Below are 13,760 nucleotides of genomic sequence, written 5' to 3'. Positions count from 1 at the left end.
GTGCCAGGAGCATGCTGTGTGCTTTACAAACATTTCCCAGTCATCACCCTGGGAGACAGGCACTATTTCACGGCCATTTCCCAGAGGAGGAAGTCGAGGCTTAGCGGAGTTAGGTAACTGCCCTAGTCAGTCCCAGGGAAAGGGGTAGCTGGGCCTGGACACTGTGTGCGCACCGTCGTGCGCTCCAGGCTGCAGCCTGACCACTATGCAGAGGCTCCTGTCATTCCGGTCGCCTTTTCTACCTTATTTTTACTCATCTTTGAATACAAAGGACAAATAATAAAGCAGCCACACAAGGATGAGAATAAAAGCTGTTCGTCTGTACTTGTGTTGTCCTCCTGAACACTGAACGCGGGGACACTCGGTGGCTCCCGCACGCACGCCGTGGTGCTGGGCCAGGCCTTCCCGAGCGCTCGGGCGTCGAGACTGTCGCCCACACGGGAGCCAGCGCACTGGTCCTGCCCTAACTCCGGGGTCGCCCATCCTGTCCTGGGAGCAACTTGCCCTGTCTGAGCGGCCAGCGGGCGCGGGACGGGCGGCCTGCGAGCCCGCGAGGCCACGGCCGCTTCCCTACCTTGTCCAGGACACAGATTTCTCCTCCCCAGCGGCCAACCTTGCGGTCGGATCTCGGGACCGCGTCCTGTGGACCAGCTCCATCCATCTAGCAAACTTTACCCAGAACTTTCCCGGTCCGCGCCGGGACTCGATTTCACCCACAAGTGGAATAGCAGCCGTCCGCGCCCAGGCACCCCCCGCCACACCCACCCTCACTCTCACGCCCCCTCACCCCCAACCCCCAGCCGGGCGCGCGCCCCACAGGCCTTGCGAACGGACCCGGGGCCTGCGGGGCGACGCCCCTCCCGGAACGGGCCCGCACGGGAGGGGCGGCCGCCACCCCGCGCAAAATTCCACTCGAGAACCCGGGTGTAGGGGCGGGCGGGGAAATTCGGGAAATCGAAAACCTGGCGCCCCTACATGCAAGCTTTCCGGTCGGCCGCGCCGCCGCCGCCGCCGCTGCCGCCGCCGCAACAGAGAAACGGTCTCAAATCCTTGCGAGCCGCCGAGGTCGCCGCCGCCCTAGCAGCCCAGGGGCGGGGACTTCCGCGCCCTCATTCCCCGCCCCCTTCCCACCCCTGCGGTCGCGGCCTGCGCGCCACGCCGTTGTCATGGCGACGCTCCCGGCAATTCGGAGGCGGGACTTCCGTACTCGTCTTCTCGCTCTCGGGGTAGCGGTGAGCGCGCCGCGCCGTTGCCATGGCGACGGTCCCGGGTGTAGCGCAGCCTCCAGGCTGGCTGGGTCCCAGGCGGAGGTTCCCAGGGTAACCCGACCGCTGTCCGCACACTGCTATCCTGGGTCACTGCCTGGTATCTCACAACCCAGAGGTGAATGAGGTCTGATTAAACGGGGAAAATGAGCATTAGCTTGTTTCTTTTTCTTTCTTTCTTTTTTTTTTTTGCATTCACAACTATCCGAGGTCTAAAGAAACTGGACCCCAAATTCTGAAGATGCTGAAATAAAATAAAGGGTTTTGTGTTAACCAGTTCTGTGTAGAATAGCAAGATCAAGTGGGAGAATGTGATTTTGCTACTCCCAGGAAATCTCAACCACCTCAACGGCAGTCTCCATGTATGCGCAGCTATGTTGTGATATTTTTTGGTCTTCTATTACATTTTCTGGAAAAGCTCTGAAGTATATTTATTTAAATACCAGGCAGAAACAAAATTTAAATTGTAAAAACACTCACTTAAATGAAATTCAGTTTACCACTGTTTTTCATCTAATTTCACAACAGGATTCCTTCTGCAGAATCTCTGCAACACATTCAGTGTGATGCCAAATCTCACGTAAGCACAGCTTGAAGCATCTTTTCAGTCTTCCATAAAGAAAATAGAAGATTCATTCATTTGTAACTAGTTACTTTCAAGCTTCCAGAGGGTAAGTCCTATTCTCTCCAAGGTGCTTTTTCAAACTAACCCACCAGAATTAAGCACCAACAGTTCTTCATTGTTTCCATGACAAATTATGAAGGCTAAAGGAAGGAAACGGTATGAAATGCTTTTAAAAATTAGTTTTCCAAAGCATATTTGAACATGTTTATAGCTAAAGAATGATCAGTAATCCAGATCATTTGCACTGAGATTCAGGGATGCAAAACCCATGCAAGCAATTAACTGCAGGAATTTGACCACTCAGTGAAGTTCAAAATATATAACCACATTGCAGGGAGAACATGAAATGAATTTTTGACAACTGATGTCTAAATGAGAATGAGCAAAAAAATGGAAGATGAAAAAAGGGATCAAGGGAAAAAAAGTCAAGTTCATCTGAGAGGAAATAATTGTAGAGGAAAAATACGATTGAAAGTAAAAAGTAAGAGTTAAAAAAAATTAAGAAAGTAAACTTCTTAAGTATTTTCCCTAATTAAGTGAAAGAAGATGACAAAATAAGAAAATCTCCCTTTCCACTTTTAAGAACTAGAAGACTGTCACTTTTTTCATTTAAAAAATATATTGACCCTTGAACAACATGGGTTGGAACGAATTTTCTTTCCATAAATACAGTAGTATAGTCCTGTTAATGTTTTCTCTCTTCCTTATGATTTTCTTATCTCTAGCTTACTTTATTGTAAGAATACAGTAAATGATACGTGTAACATACAAAATATGTGTTAATCGATTGTTTATGTTATCAGTGAGGCTTCTGGTCAACAGGTAGCTCTTAGTAATTAAGTTTTGGGAGAGTCAAAAATTATACATAGATTTTCAACTGTTCAGGAGTTCAGCCACCCTAATCCCCATGTTGTTCAAAAATCAACTGTACAGGGCGCCTGGGTGGCTCAGTTGGTTAAGCAACTGCCTTCGGCTCAGGTCATGATCCTGGAGTCCCTGGCAGGGAGCCTGCTTCTCCCTCTGACCCTCCCCCCTCTCATGTGCTCTCTCTCTCTCATTCTCTCTGTCTCAAATAAATAAATAAAATCTTTAAAAAAAAAAAAGTCAACTGTACATACACATATATTTATGCAAACAAAAATATTGTTATGATATGCATGGAGGTTTTTAGTGTTATTTAAGTTATAAATATGAAGCTGGGATACCAGTTTGAGATTGAGCTTTGTTCACGTTAGGATTCAAGCCTATACATCTTATTGAGAGGTCTGGTGGAAAATGTAAAGAATCTCCTTACATGAGAACCAAGGAACCCCTAGGAAGTAATTCATTCTAAGAGATGGTGAGCAGGTCTGGTTCAGTGATGATACAAACATTGAAGGAGAAGACAATTCTCCATAAAGCACAGTGCTGGCCTTGGAATGGCTTCCAGCTCTCCTTCTCTTGTTGTAACAGAGTAATTCCTAATCTTTAGAGGTAAGGAACGTCTTTCGAAAATCTTAAAAAGTTATAACCCTCCTCCCTTACTCCTCCACCATCAAATGCCCACATGCCCAAAAATACGCATAAAAATCAAAGGGTTTCCAGAATTCCTGAAGCTCACCCATAGAGCCTAGGTTAAGAACTCCTGTGTGTGGATTTTATACCCATTTAAACACAGAACAGAAGCCATAACCAGCATTTCTGAGCATAATTTCTGAAGGTAGCACACTCAGTACAGACAACATTGCCCCTAGCAGTGGGCTCCAGCAACCTCAGGGCAGGCATCAGTAAAGAGTAGCAGCAGCAGGGATGCCTTCATCAAGCATCAGAGACAAGAAGTGAGAATAACAGCATCCGCACAGCTACATGCACTTAGAAATAAATGATGCACAGCGCATGGTAACTTAGTAACATACAGAGCACACATGAGACCCACCCTAGAGACCTTCATTAATATTGGGGAAGAAATGGCTGGAATCAGAGTCTATTCAGGGACCTCAAGAGTAAAATCAGATAAACACTCTTTTGTGATTGTTGCAGTATAGCCCCAAGCTTATGTGGCCTGAAAAATACAGTTTCACGTAAACCTTTTATGGCCAAACACCTATGGCAACCAATTAATAGGCCTTCTATGTCTGGTTATCTTATAAAGCATAATAATTTTTTAGCTCAAAATATATTTATTGAATGCTACTAGGTGTCATTGAACATCTAGTATATATCTTCAGGAAATAATTCCTCTACCAGGAATGCTCTAACACCTTGCTTTTCACCTTAGCTTAAAGGTCACTTACACATAGAGGCCTTCATTGATTCTTTTTTTTTTTTAAGATTTTATTTATTTGACAGAGAGAGCACAAGCAGAGGAAGAGAGAGGGAGAAGCAGGCTCCCTGCTGAACAAGGAGCCCAATGTGGGACTCGATCCCAAGACCCTGGGATCATGACCCGGGCCAAAGGTAGCCGCTTAACCGACTGAGCCACCCAGGCATCCTGCCTTCATTGATTCTTAATCCACCCCTTATTCTCTTTCAAAACCCCTTGTTCCTTTTCTCCATTGCATTTATCAAAATTTGTAATCAATTACTAACGAATATTAGCAATCTTTTTCAAATATTTGTAGGCCCCATAAGCACAGGAACCATATATGCTGTGTTTACCATTGTAGACCCAGCATCTTGCAGAGTACCTGCCACTTAGAGGCAATCCATAAATGTTTATTGAATCAAAGAATGAAGGCAGATGGGTCTTTTGTGCTTTTCTCCGCACCTGTGGTAGAACATGGCCACCCTTAACTTCCTAGTTTACAAAGCTTCCATTCAAGAGGCCCGGAAGACTAACTTTTCTGTATCCAAATTTCTTTCTGGGAGAGTGCACCTGATTGGTCTAATTTGAATCAAGCGAGACCGCTTAATCAAATCAGCTGTGGTTAGGAGATGGGGCATCCCACTGTATAAACATGACTGTATTAGCTCACCTTTGTGCTGAAGGACAGGAATTGGGATTCCTTTCTCAGAGAAGAGGACTAAGGAGTTACTGCAAATGATTCCAACTTCAACAAAGCTTCAGGAGTTGTGAGAACAAACTTGAGTTTCCACCCTCCAAACGTTTAAAATATAGTAGGAGGTAATAAGACAAACACCAAATAACCACATTTGGAGTCAGATTATGTCACCTGGCTTAAAAGGTATATAAATAATATGTTATGGGAATAGAGGGAAGATAAAGCAAACACTATATAGTGATTATAAAGTCAGGATATGAAAATATATACTCAACCTTGTTTTAGCTTTGGCTTTAGAAAGGTATTGAAATTGAAACATTATTCCCATTGAAAATATTGTTTCAAAAAATACATATTATTTCCTATCAGCTACAAATGATTTTTAAATGAAAGAAGTTTGTTTTAAAAACAAGTAACATTTTACCTCAATTTTTAAAAATCCAATGGTAACACAGTTGGTAATAGAGTATGAACATGATAGTAAAAACATAACCGTAAAATGTAAATTGTTTTTCTTTCCTGTGTGGGAAGTTGATTATGCTATACTTCTCATGTTGAAAGCTATCTGTTTCTTTTCAAAATATAAACTTAAAACTGAGAGATTAGTCTAGATAATACTGAACCATGTGAATTCAATTATTCCCTACATAAGACATGGGAAAATGTGACCTTTTGCTAATTAGGAAGATAATAATTATTCATACATAGTTTGAACTGGGCCTGCATTTTGTTGTATTAAATCTGATGAATTCTGTATTTTAAACTCCTGCTCTATAAAATTATAGTAAGTATAGCACAGGCCTGGACGTTACCTCCATTTTGTTTAAGCCACTGTCATTTGAATTTCCTGTCTTATTACTCAAATGTAAACCTGATTACAGTAAGTTACATCTCTTAACTTTAAGTTACATGCATATAAAACTTACATATTTCCTAAAGGCATTCTTTTGATACCTTAATTGCCCTAAAGATCCATACCAAAAGTAGAAGTCTGTACTAATAAATACAAAATGTGAGTTACAAAATATGATTATTCCATTTTACATAATTGCCAGACACACAAAGAAAGGAAAATGTGTAAGACTGCAAGTCAAATGTGGACAGCGATTCTCTAGGTGAAGCAATTAAAGATATTTTAAGTTCTGTCAGTTTTACTTTCTAAATATCCTCAAATCTCTTCAAAAACAGCACTATTTTGGAAAAATTGACTCAGACACAACATTTTGAAATTTACTCTGTTTTTCTTCCCTAAAACTTTTTTGAGTCGGGGCTTCAACAACTCCAATGTGAATTTATCCGGTCATTTGAAGAACTGTGAATAATAAACATATAAAAAAGAAAGTACAATACCTAAGAACAAATGTTAGTGACTTTGGATCACTGCAATGGATTATCAGGCAGTTATTCCTCTTACTATCAATAGTAATAGGGGCGCCTGGGGGGACTCAGTCATTTGAGCGTCTGCCTTCAGCTCAGGTCATGATCCCAGAGTCCTGGGATCGAGTCCCACATCAGACTCCTTGCTCAGCAGGGAGCCTGCTTCTCCCTCTCCCTCTGCTACTCCCCCTGCTTGTGCTCTCTCTCTCTCTCTCTCTCTGTGTCAAATAAATAAATAAATAAATAAATAAAATCTTTAAAAAAACAAAAAGAATAATCAAAAGTTGGGAAGCCTGGGTGGCTCAGTCGGTTAAGCGTTTGCCTTTGGCTCACTCCATGATCCCAGGATCCTGGGATTCAATCTCACACTGGGCTCCTTGCTCAGCGGGGAGCCTGCTTCTCCCTCTGCCTCTGCCTCTGTTCACACTCTCTCTCTCTCCCCCCATCTCTCAAATAAATAAAATCTTTAAAAATAATAATAATCAAAAGTTTCCTGTAAAGAGAAATGAAACTGTTCTTCCTAGACTGAGACTTTTGAATTGTTTTTTTTTAATCAGATTATAAAATTTTAATGGTATTACAGGGAAATTGGAAGACACTGAAAGGTTTCAAGAAGAAAATAAAAAATTATGTGTAATCCTATCATTAAAGAATAACCACTATTAATAATTGCATATATTTCCTCAAATCATGTATGTGTGTGTGTGTGAGTCTGCATGTGTAATTATTCTACTGTCTCCTTATTGCTCCATCCTTTCGATGCAACAAAATTTGCTTAATTATGCTCCTGTGATTGGATATGTAAGTTATTAGCAATTTTTGGCTCTTATAAATAATATTACAATAAATATATTTTAATACGTACATCTTGAAGTTTCAGCTATCTCCATAAAAGATATTCCTATGGGCATAAAAAATTAAGGCTTTTGATCAGTACTGTCAAATTTCTTTCTAGGATTTGCAATCCCACCCAATGGTCCGTGAGAGTGGCTGTCTCACATTAACAATTTTTCTAATCTGTGCTAACTGTAGATAAAAACAATCCTCTTTAATTTGCATTTTCCACTATTAGAAACATTGAAATATTTTTAAAATCTCAATTAGTTTTTTCCTTTTATTCATTTGCAAAGGATCTCTTTGGCCCTTTGTCCATTTTTCTAGAATTTGGCATGATGTACATAACTTCCATATTTTGATTTATTGTTTCAAAACCAGCAATGGCTCCGTACACAGTATTTAGCATGGGCTGATATTCTAACTAATCAAATTTCAGGTGATTCACCATTTTGCATTATCAAGGCACTCTGTATCATTAGAATGAAATAATTGAATGACTCTCGGCTATCTAAATGGAAAGCAATTTATAAATACCAAGAATATTTACTATTATGTAAACACATTAGAGGTAGATATCCAAAATAATCCTGCAGCCAGCAAATTCCTTAAATTGGATAGGAAATGATTCAGAACTTGCTATTTCCAGGTCATAAAATATAAATTATAGGACAAAAAATAGAAGCAGTATAAAGAGAGCAGGAACAGAATTGTGAGGCATATTTTCTTTTCTTCACTAATAAAAAAAAGAAGAAAAAGAGAGTTACTACCTTTAACACATGATGCTGGATTCCATCCTTACGCTGGAACTAAGCTGCACTCAGCGTTCAGCGTTCTATCCCTATCCCTGTGGCTTGCTCTATCCTGCCCTCTTGGGCAATCCATACTGGAGCTATCAACAGAGAGAAACGGCTCTTCTCCCCTTCAGTAATATGCATATGCCCTAGTCAGCATGCATACAAACTGGCAACCACTTGCCAGGGTACATTATAGCCTCACCTACACAGAAATCTCTCCACTAATGTTTCAGCACTCCTCCCTAGGCTGTGAAATTCTAACTCCAGATTTCAGTCATTTCGACAAAGCCACCGGGAAAATTCATAGCTAAATTAGCAGCGTGAGAATGGTAGAAAAGACATAATTCTGAAGTTTGGATAACTGTCACTAGCTTTGTGACTCAGGTCAACGAAGTGACATAACCTCCCTGAGCTTGAGTTTCTCTACCTTCCCAATGGCATAATTGGGAAAATAAAATTAACAAAGGTGAGATATATGGAAAACTGCCCGATGCTTGATACAAGGAGACTTGGATACCTTTTCATTCCCAACTGTTTTTGCAAACACTTTTTAAAAGTAATAGATGCCACTAGGAGGCAGCATTCGCCCACAAAGAACTATTTCTCTCACACACCCACACATTCGTGTACAAGCAGTATTTGCACACACACTCACACACACATGTTCATGTCAACCCATATATCTCACATTCACACACACACATTCATGTACACACATACATCACACATTCGCGCACACACTTGCACGCATCCCAGGTGATTTTCTTCTTTCTCTATTTCTTGTATCTTTTTAAACTTTCACTTAGGGATTAAGGTGGGGAATGACCCTCTGGGTAGATGGGAAATTTCACTGATGAATATCTGTCATTGAGTTTGGGGCCTCAGAAATGAGACCCTATATACTGAAAGATTGATCAATGCCTTAGAAATGAAAGAATTCATCTTTATGCTCTAAACCTCTTGCAGATATATAGGACAGCATGAGAGAAAAGCTAAAACATGGACAGCTTTGCATATAGAAGCTTAACCAGCCATAATCAAAGAGAAGAAAGCTGATCATTGGGAGGCACAGCCGGGGACCTCCTCATCTTGAAAGAAGTCTTCCTTGGCCATATGCTGCTTATAGCGTTGGTTGGATCTGCAGTTGCTAGTTACTTACTATCACATAACATGGGAAGACAAATCCAGCCATGCTAAAACATAGGATGATAACAAGCTCCTGAGCCAGTTTCACTCTTTCTCCATCTGACTGCCTGTGGGAGGAGGAAGGAAGTACTTCCTGGTCTGTCAGCTGTCAGGGGAGATAACTACACACCTACGGGGGAGGAGATAGCTGAATTTTAATGCTGGGCAACCTGATGACCTAAGCTTTTAAGAAGAAAAACATTTGGAAAAGAGAATCTACCTATGTCACTAAATGGACCACATAATCATGAAATAGAGGGCTGCAATTGGGCAGTTTCTACTGATGGGGCCCTCTAATCCAAATTGCCAAAGTAGCAGATTTTTCTTTCTATGAAAATATCATCAAATTAGAAGACTTGGTACTATGGCCTAAGCTTCAAAGTCTATTTTGATTAATTTTTCAGGGATCCAAGCCTATCCAGCAGCCTGAAATGCCTTCCAATGAATGAAATGGTGCAAAAGGCCATCCTCAACAAAGCTACCATGTTCTAGGAGCTTCTTTGTGGAGCAGGTTAAGGGAATAGGAGGTAGAGAGGTACTGTAGGTTTAAAATAGGAGTGCTGGGCTCAGGAACCTTTGGCACTGTGAACACCTGATGCTATGAACAACAGGCATGAAGCTACAGTTATCAAAAAGTGTGGTATTGGCAAAATAATAGACACATAGGTCAGTGGAATAGAACAGAGAGCCCAGAAATAGACCACCATGAATACAGTCCACTGATCTTTGATAAAGAAGCAAAAGCAATTCAAAGGAGCAAAGATAGTCTTTTCAATAAATGGTGCTAGAACAACTGGACATCCATATGCAAAAATATTAAGCTAGAACACAGACCTTACATCATCACAAAAATTAACTTAAAATAGATCATAGACCTAAATGTAAAATTAAAAACTGTAAAACTCCTAGAAGATAACACAGAAGCAAATCTAGATGGGTATGGCAATGTCTTTTTTAGATACAATGCCAAAGACACGATCCATGAAATAAATCATTGATAAGCTGGACTTCATTAAATCTGCTCTGCGAAAGACACTATCAAAAAGAATGAGAAGACAAGCCACAGACTTGGAGGAAATATTTGCAAAAGACGTATCTGAGGAAAGATTGTTATCCAAAATATACAAAGAACTGCTAAAACTTAACAATAAGCAACCCAACTAAAAAAAAATGGGCCAATGGCTTTAACAGACACCTCACCAAAGCAGGTACGTGGATGGCAAATAAGCATATGAAAAGATGCTCTACATCAGGGGAATTCAAACTGAAACAATGAGATACCACTACACACCCATTAGAATGGCCAAAATCCAGAACACCGTCAACATCAAATGCTCACAAAGATGTGGAGCAACAGGACTTCTCATTCATTCCTGGTGAGCGAGCAAAATGGAACAGCCACTTTGGAAGGCAGTTTAGTGGTTTCTTACAAAACTAAACACAGTCTAAATGAAATACGTAAAGATGGCCAAAACTTACTTCCAGTAATACAATACATACTTCCAGTTGTAAAATAAACTAAGTCCTGGGGATGTAATGTACAGCATGGTGATTATAGTTAATAATACTCTACTCTATAGTATATTTGAAAGTTGCTAAGAGAGCAGATCTTAAAAGTTCTCATCACAAGAAAAAATTGTAACTGTGTGGTGATGGATGTTAACTATATTTATTGTGGTGATCATTTCATAATATATATGTCTCAAATCATTATGTTGAACATGAAATTAATATAATGTTATATGTCAATTACATCTCAGTAACAACAAACATATTCTTACCATATGATCCAGCAGTCGTGCTCCTTGATATTTACCCAAAGAAGCTGAAAACTTATATTCACACAAGAATCTGCACACAGATCTTTATAGCAGCTTTATTCATAATCACCCAAACCTGGAAGCAACCAAGATGTCCTGCAGAGCACAGAGGACTTTTAAGGCAGTGAAAATACTCTCTACAATGGATATATGTCATTATACTTTTGTTCAGATCCATAGAATAGACAACACCAAGAGTAAATCCTAGGGTAAACTTGGGGTGATGTGTAAGTGTAGGTTTATCTTTGGCTAAAAATGTGGCACTTTGGTAAGTGATGTTGATAACGGCTAGGCTCTGCATGGGTGAGGGTGGGCGGTATATGTGAACTCTCTGTACTTTCCTCTAAATTTTGTTGTAAACCTAACACTGCACTAGAAAAATAACAAAGCCTTAAAAAATAAATGGTATGACAATTTTAAATATACAATATGTGTTCTTGTTTTGTTTGTTTTGTTTGATGTGTGTGGGTTTGTTTGTTTTTTTTTTAATGTTGTTTATGTCCTTTCAACATCAAGATGTCCTAAATCTTTCTTGAAAGCAGGCATGGCAGGGCACACAGGGTGTGAAAATATTGAAAAGCTTTTACGCCAATTGATAGATAGCTGTTGCCCCAAATCTCTGAGTACCAACCACAAGGCCAACAGCTCTTCCCGTAAGACCTCTTGCCTGCTTTCACCAGTCTAACTAAAGGGTAATGCCTGATACATCAGGAGGCTTTCAGCCCCAACTCCCCACCCCAGGTCCCAGTCCAAGACGGCCATCCATTCTGATTGGCCCCATATCCTATTGATTATACCCTTGAGATAGGTCATAGGTAATAAATACTTAAGTAAATAATCCCCCATTGGGTATGTTCGTTCATTGGGTATAAGCTGGATTATAGGACTTAAAAAACTCTGGATTATATCTCAGTTGATCCAAGTAGGTAATGGCCTTGTGAAAGAACAGGAAAGCTTAATTGTGAGTTTTTATGAAAAGGCCCTCAAAGATTGAGCAAAAGGCCTTGGAGCTCAGGGCTACATTAGAAAGGGTCCTAATAACTACTCACCAGATGCCCAAGAAAATCATCACTGACTTTCACTGCTCCAGAGCCCTGTTCAAATGAGCTGAGGGACAGTGAGCAATTTAACATTTTTTCTATGTATTTTTAAATTTTGAAATAATAAAATTAATTAGGAAAGCGTTTGCAACAAAAAGGAGGATAATAGAAAAATATATTCTCTCTTTCCTGGAGCAAACCTTGCAATCATGTCTGGAGCAGGGGGAGATGCTCCAAAATTTTTACTGCCATCTTTTCATTCCTAGACCTGTTACATGGGATGAGGGGGGAGGGGCCGTTTTATTTTTTTATTTTTTATTTTAAAGATTTTTTTTTATTTGTTTGGTTTGGGGGGGGCAGGGGGAGGGGAGGAACAGAAGAAGAGGGAGAGAGAATCTCCAGTAGACTTGTGCTGAGTATGGAGCAGGGCTCAATCTCATGACCCTGAGATTATGACCTGAACTGCAATCAAGAGTCAGACACTTAACCAACTAAGCCACCCAGGTGCCCCAGGAGGTCCATTTAAAAAATAATATGTAGCAAGTTAAAGAAAACAGTGGATCTAAAGCTGTGTGCTGAGAGAGGAAGTCCAGAGCGGATGGCTCTTTTGCTCAGCAAAATCCCCAAATAGGGCTTTTTGGTCTACAAAGGGGAGGTATCAAATGGTCTCAAACCCAAGCCCCAATACCCGGAGGGGGAGGGAGAGACAATACAGAAAGGAAGGATTGAGGAAGAAAAAGTAAAATTGTTTTTTAAGCCTAAGTAATGGGAATGTGGAGCTTTTGAATGACCACCTGAGAGGGAAGGAAAGGAGGAACAGAGAAACATTTGGGAACAGAGATCTGGCCCCCACCCTGGGCAAGCAGATCAAATCCTAATGAAATATCATCAGTGAGGGAATTTTGGGGAGACAGATTTCAAGAGTAGTGACGGGTACTATTTGTAGAGCTGGCAAACAGAAACAGCTTTTCCAGTACTTTTATAAAAACAGGGAACATAAAAAAATAAAAAATAATTAAAAATTAAAATAAAATAAAATAAAAATAAAAACAGGGAAAAAAGATGGGACAGTAGCTGGAAAAAGATGTCAGGCAACAGGAAGGGTTTTTGTAAAGGGTAATATTACTGTATATTTCTACACTGATAGAAATGGTCCAATAGGAAGAAAAAGAAATAAAAATGGAAGATCATTCATGGCAGGAGCAAAATCCTTAAGTAGCAGAGAGAAGATGGGATCCAGTGCATAAGGTTTGCCCTTAGATGGAAACTGGGTTTATCCACTGCAACAAGACAGGGGGCAGAGAATATGGAACAGGTACTGCTAAGTTGACAGATTTGGTCATGGGAAGATTTTTTATTTTATTTGTTTTTTTAAAGATTTATTTAGAGAGAAAATGCACGAGTGGGAGGGAGGAGCAGAGGGAGAGGGAGAGAGAGAACCTCCAGCACACTCCCCACTGGGGCTCGATCCCCAGACCCTGAGATCACAACCTGTGCCAAAATCAAGGGTCGTCCGCTTAACCAACTGAGCCATCCAGGCGCCCCATGGGAAGGTCTTTAAAAGGTCTTTTCTCTTTTCTTGGTGCAATAGGAGCAGGATGATCAGGGGAGCGTGAGGGGAGAGAAGGTGGCTTGAGGACAGTTGAGAAGAGAAGTAGCCACCTTGGAGAGGAGAGGAGTGTATAAATCAGAGAAATATGGTAAGCCAGGCAGAGCTGAGGGCTCATGTGATGGTTCTCTGGGCCATTCTATGAAAAATACTGCAGTCAGTTGAGGCAAAAGCATTTGAGAGTAGAACAAGGGAGAGGCGAACTGAGTTACCTGGATAACTGTGTA

The sequence above is a fragment of the Neomonachus schauinslandi genome, chromosome 15, assembly GCF_002201575.2.
Source record: "Neomonachus schauinslandi chromosome 15, ASM220157v2, whole genome shotgun sequence".
Lineage (NCBI taxonomy): Eukaryota > Metazoa > Chordata > Mammalia > Carnivora > Phocidae > Neomonachus > Neomonachus schauinslandi.
The sequence above is the reverse complement of the archived record's forward strand: the minus strand, read 5'-3'. Positions refer to the sequence as shown.